Below are 6,451 nucleotides of genomic sequence, written 5' to 3' on the forward strand. Positions count from 1 at the left end.
AAGAAATGCCGACGGGAGCATAATCGAGAAGAAGAGCAAGCTCCGGAAGCAAGCCAACAGGATTACCTTCATTTTCTTTGACCCGGACAATGCACTGTTGCAAATGTCAGCCGAACGGACAACAGAAACGCTGAACTCTTCACAAACACATATATTCACCGACTTCGAGGAAGCTGAGGCTGAGGTGATGGAGGCAGAACTATTCAAGGGACTTGGCTTTGAGTGCATAACGGTCTGGACGAGGTTTCAGGACGCAATGAAAGCGAAGAATTTTAACTGTATGGCCCAAATGGGAGTCGAGGCGTTCGAATCGAAGGGGACCGCAGTGCATGCATTGGTGTCCAGAGCAAGAGTGGAGATGGCGAGAAGAATTTTCCGAGTTGCCGACTACACGGTCCAGTGGAGGTCCGAGCTCGTCGACGGTATTTCAACAGCTGGTAAAGAATTTGACGGGATTACGGCTGCCGTCACAGGCCTGGACCCGCCAACGACATCTTTTACCGTGCTCTGCATCGCGGCTGCGCTCGGGGTAATGCGGTTGGTCACTGGAGCGTTCATCGACTACCGAGGGATTACGGAAACATTTTTGCTGAGAGCTACAGCTAACAGCAAAGACTGGGCAAGCCCTGGAAACTGGGACGGAAGGGACGAATGTGAGTGGAGAGTGTACAATTGCAGTGACGCAAACTACTTTGGATATACGAATCAAAAGTGGTCAGAGGACTACCATACAGCGTTCGTGGGTGAGAGCGCAAAAACGGTCGACAAGGATGCTGTGTGAAGTGCATTTGGAAGATGGTTTTGCTGCTGCAAAAGTGAGAAGTGAATTGTTCGCTTGCTGGTGTTCGCAGCAGGTGTGCTTATACACACTGCATGTAAAGTTTATATAATGCTTACCGAAGTGTCGCACATCAGTTTGCACCGGTTGTGGAACCCGAGGTTAATTCTTCCAAATCTGGTCTGGAGAACGTATTGATCGCCTTCCACGGGACGCAATGGTGAAGAAGTAACAAATGACAACAAGCTGCTTCGCGAACACGACAACTTTAAGGAGACAAGGAAGCGCTCTCATGCAGAGCTCTAGTCTAACGGAGTAGGCGAGTGAGCACGTGGGCCATGGCTCTTGTTGTTTGGGCAACCCACTCAAAGCACTGTAAACCCCCAGGAGGACGGGTTGTGCCAAGAAGATAACTTTGTGTGCAGTACTCGCTCTGTCAGGAAAACAAGAGCGACACTATCCTCTCTGCCCTTGTCACGACCGGAGGGATCTTGTGGTAAGAGGCAGTGCCCCCTGGCCAGGAGACAGGTGGAGAGGGATGGGCACAGTATATGTAGTAGCGATATCCAACAGACCTCTCCGTAAAAATTCTGGAGGTCTCCGTTGTACAGTAGTTAACGGTACACTCTCGACCCTAGCTAGTGTCTAGTTGACAAATGACCTGGCTACTTCACACCTTGCTTTTTCTCGACTTTTGTTCACTCAATAAGAAGGAAAAAGATACCCTCGCCACGGCAGTAGACCTCTGCGTTGCGGAAGGATCGATTTTTGTGAGAACAGCACGTCCTTGCCGGTTGGTTTTTTAAATGCTTGAAAAAGAGGCGTTATTGAGCAATCGTGAAAGGTTTTGTGTTGATATCTTCGAAACCAAAGTCCTAGTATAACATGATACCCCAGGGATTGGGACTACATTAGTGTCTAGCCGACCGTTAGTGTCTATCCGTCCATTGGTGTCTATCCGACCATTAGTGTCTATCTAACTGTTAGTCACAATACGATTCAAAAGCTATTTTAATTTTTCTAGACAACCCAAGGCGCGATTTTACTTCTGTTTTTTTGAGACCACAAGGCCATCAACACAGGTAAAGCAGTCGCTTGTCGGTTCTAGCGAAAACCAACTCGTTGATGCACATAAGATGTTCAAAAGAAAAGATCGGCTTACGGTAAGCGTTTTTCTCCAGCAGCACAGAAGCATTGCGTTGAGGGCTTTCTCTTCGGTTCTAACTTTAGAAAAATTTCAAACGAGTCATTCTACCAAAGAAAAATAGAAGTCGTTGCAATCAAAGTTGAAAAGAAATAAAATTTGAAGAGTTTATGTTATGGTAACGCTTAGTCAGATTGACATTAGCTTCCTGGTCTTTCATTGTATTTAAACTGCAATGTTTTGAAATGAAAGACGTCACCAACTACACAGACAACCCCACTGAAATGGCGAGAGTGTATCCTCGCAGCAAGCGGTGACTAAGTGCGCTGTGGGGGTTAGGGCACGTTCGCACCGTGGAGGACTCGAAGAAAGCGTTGGGCCGAGCCTAGTGATCATACCTCCTCCAGCTTTTCCAACGTGCCCTTATCGCCAATCCACTCATCATTATCCCAAGGTGGCACCTTTTGAGTCTTGACCAATCGTGAGTGCCTCTGTGGCTCATTGTAAAGAGGAAGAGGAGCTTCTCACGAGACCGACAAGCATGGATGCCGCCACAGCCGATAAGGGCACGTTGGAAAAGCTGTAACCCGGATTGGGGTGCGCGACGTCGACCACGGCAGCCTGAATTATGGTAACAAAACCCATGTATGGAGGGCCACTGCCACAAACACGGCTGGATCCAGGTGGTAACAAGAGTCACGTCACACTTTGACATGGCTCCTGAATGGCGTGTACATCGCGAATCCATCCGCATTTAGAAATCGCCGGCGAGCAGCATCGTTGCCGTCAAGACTGATTGAGGGGGCATTGCCTCAAACCGACTGGCACGTGGTGGAGCCGCGAGGAGAAATGCCAATACCGAACGCCCTTCCAATCAGACATGAAAGACGATGCTGGAGTGGATCAAAGGAACCAAGCCTCTGTGACCTATGCGCTACGCACGACGCTCCGACAGAAATTCTTCGACGGGCTTTTCCATGGCCTGGTTCTCATTCGTGATGACGAAGCTGGGAGCAGAGACGCATTGATTCTCAGTTGGGTGCTGTACAATCTGAGCTCCCGTCTCGCAAAGACATGTCTTTGGCAAGTGAGTAGGCCAGAGCAATTGACTGGGGCAATATGGCTGAGCATGCTAAATGAAAAATCCATGTCTGGTCTTGGATGGATAATGAGAGTTCCAATAATATTGGGAGCGCAGCAATGGGTATGCGAATAGTGAAAGACAGGCAATACTGTAGGCTCTACTGTACAATTTGTAGTTCGTTTCACACCAGCTCTGCTTTGAAGTACAGTGCCCGCGCGATAACTACAACACCTGGGGAGACCCCCCTTTGTTGCAGGTCTCGGGGATTTTCAGTTATCAAATCTTATGATAGGGTCTAGCACATATTGATAAATCGTAATCCTCATGGTTCGGTCTTTACTCGTCGTCGCCGTCTCGTGGGTCTAAATACCGCGTGTGACAGACTGTAATGCGGACAGTCTGTCCTTGCGGTCCGTGACGCGTGCACCCTTCAGCGTCTGATGAAGAGATTTGCGGTCCGTCAGTCCCGGGGGACGCTGAGGGGTGCGCGCGGATGTGGAGCTGGGGTGTGCTCTTGGATCCGGGCTGCGGGTGCCGTTTGGTTGGATGATTTGACACAGCTCCTTGAACCGAATGGGGCCTAGCGCTTTGGTGAACAGGTCGGCGGGGTTGTGCACGGTGGGGATGTGCTCTGCTGCTATGTTCACGCTCTGAATGTGGTGCTGGAGGTGGTGGTGCCTCACATCGATGAGTTTGCGGCGACGTGTGGGGGCCGAGTTTTCGGCTATCTGGATCGTTGATTTGTTATCTATGAAGATGGTGGTGGGATGTTGTTGGGGGTGCTGCATGTCCGCGAGCAGTCGGCGGAGCCATAGTGTTTGTTGAGCTGCGCGGGAGGCAGCTATATATTCAGCTTCACATGTGGATAGGGCCACGACGTCTTGCGGAGAGGAGGTCCATGCTATCGGTGAGTGCCCGATTGTGTGGATAATTCCTGTGAGTGACTTGCGACTTTTCGCGTTTGCGTAGTCGGCGTCGCTGTACGTTCGGAGGCAGACGGGTGAGCTGGCGTGGTAGGACATGGTTTGGGCCTTGGTGCCCTTGAGATACCGTAGTAACCATTTGAGCTGATGCCAGTTTGCTTGTGTCGGTTGCTGGCTGTGACGTGTGAGCTGGTTGGTGGTATGATATGCGTCATATCGAGTGCTGTCGACGACATATCTCAGGTCTCCGAGGATGGAGCGATAGTGGCTGGCTAGGGTGGGGGAAATGGGTGCCGTCTCGTTCAGTGTTGTTTTGTTTGGTTTTTGCGGCGCGGGTGTGGTTTTGGGGTTGCATTCGGCCATGTTGTGCTTCTGGAGGATAGTTTCGATGGCCTGTTGTTGTGATACGTGTATGCTGCCTTTTGCATCTCGTCTGATCTGCCAACCGAGATACGTGGTTGAAAAACCGAGGTTCTTGATGGTGTACTTCTTCTGCAGCGTGGCCAGGAGGTCGTCGATGAGACGTTGTTTCGACGCGGTGACCAAAAAATCGTCCATGCTGACGGTGACGAGCAGCGTGCCGTCGGCCTTGGCGCTGGTGAACAGGCAGGGGTCACTGTCGCCTTGGCGGTAGCCGTGCGATTTGAGGTGTTTTTGCAGTCCGGATGTGTAGCGATGTCCTGCTGAGCGGCCTCCGTAGAGGTTGCCGAGAAGCTGTCCCGCTTGGTGGGGATGTTTCATTGAGCCGTCAAATCGTGGGTGCTGGCGGACGTAGACGGGGAATTTTTGGTCGTCGGATTCATGGAGGTATGCTGCGGTGATGTCCATGTATTGTACGGGCCATTGTTTTGCTGCTGCGATTGCGAGTAAGGTGCGTACAGATGTCTTTTCGGCCATGAATGTGGATGTTTTCTTTGGGTGGAAGTGCTGTCCTGCCTTCATGCGGTCACCTCGTATAGAGCAACGGGCTTTGCGTTTCGCGATTTTGCCGTCGGGTGTGCGCTTGTACCGGTATGTCATGGTTAATGGGATGAGCTTCTCATTGGGCGGCACTTTTGTCGCTGGGATCCATTTGATAGTGCGCTGTTTGTCTAGGGTGTCTAGCTCGTCGTTGTGTGCTGCTGTCCATTGTTGGGCGTCCGGGTATTTGCGCGCTGCTTGTACGTGCCGGGGAGCGGTGGTGGTGGCGTCGATTTTGCTGGGCAGTGGGTTGTGTCTTGTTGGTGTGCGCGTGCCTTGGCGCTTTTTGTGTCGTGGGGTTGTGACATTGAAAGCTCGGCTGGACGTGTGCTTGGGGTCCTGGTGCCTGGCGTATGGTCGGAAGTCGATTGCCCTGATGATGCGGTATCGGGGGTTGTGTATAGTGAGGGTCATGACGTGGGTTTCCGATATGGGGTACATATATCTTGCGGGTTCGCTGCGCCCTTGTAGTTTGGTTTTGTGGGCGTGTATGGGGGCGGTGCCGATTTGCCCGAATGCGAAGATGCGGGTCATGTGGGCTGGGCGTCCGTGCCAGAGTGCCCATGGACTTTGTTCGGTGGCGCTATGCCGCATGATGTTGTATTTGAAGGCTACATCTCGTACTGCATCTTCCCAGAATTTTGGTGGAAGATCGGCGTGGTGTAACGCGGCGCGCGCATTTGTGAAGAGCGTCTTATTGATCCTCTCTGCTATGGAGTTCTCTTGTGGTTGATGGGGCGTGTTTGCGATGTGCTGTATGCCGTGCGAACTGTACGTGGCCTTGGCATGTGACGATGTGAATTCCTTGGCGTTGTCCGTTCTGTATGCGATCGGGAGTTTGTTTTGTATGGCTAGGGTTTTGAATAGTTGGGGAATTATTGTGTTGACCTCCTGTCGGCGTCGTAGGTAGTATGTGACGAGATACCGACTCGCTGTGTCAATGCATGTGAAGATGTGTTCGTTTCCATGGGTCGAGGGTGGGGAGATTGGGCCGCAGGTGTCCGAGCTGAGCTGTTCCGCTATCTGCTGGGAGTGGTGTGCGAGCTGGTGTGGTTGGGGTTGTTGCCTAGCGTGTGCGCACGAGGAGCAACTGATGGGGGGCGGCGCGCCTTGGAGGCTTGGCGGAAGGCTGGGAATGGTTCGTTCTTTTGCCATGCGCTGTAGCGCTTTGGGGGGCGCGTGGTTGAGTGCTAGATGCCAGTCATATGCTCTGGCTGTGTTGTGCGTGATCTGTTTGGGTGTGTAGGGGTTGGCCGTGTGGAAGTGTTGGATGTTGGGTGCCCGTCTTTTTGCCGTACTGGTGTTGGGGAGTAGGCGGGGGTTTGTTGTGTTGACGTTGTCTGTGGTGGGGTTTGTGGTGTTTCGCTGTGTTGGGGGGGCGTGCGTGCGAGGGGGGTGCTTGGATGGTGCTCGGGGTCGGGTGCGAGCTCCTTTAGCTGTGTGTGCTTTGGTTCTTTTGCGGGGGGTCCAGGCGTATGCCTGGAGTATGTTGTGCCAGGGGGCTGTGCCGATTACTGTGTTGTCACAGTCTCGTATGCATGCTTGTTGGTGATTGAACGTGA

Source organism: Chondrus crispus, genomic scaffold (genome assembly GCF_000350225.1).
Source record: "Chondrus crispus Stackhouse genomic scaffold, scaffold_55, whole genome shotgun sequence".
NCBI lineage: Eukaryota > Rhodophyta > Florideophyceae > Gigartinales > Gigartinaceae > Chondrus > Chondrus crispus.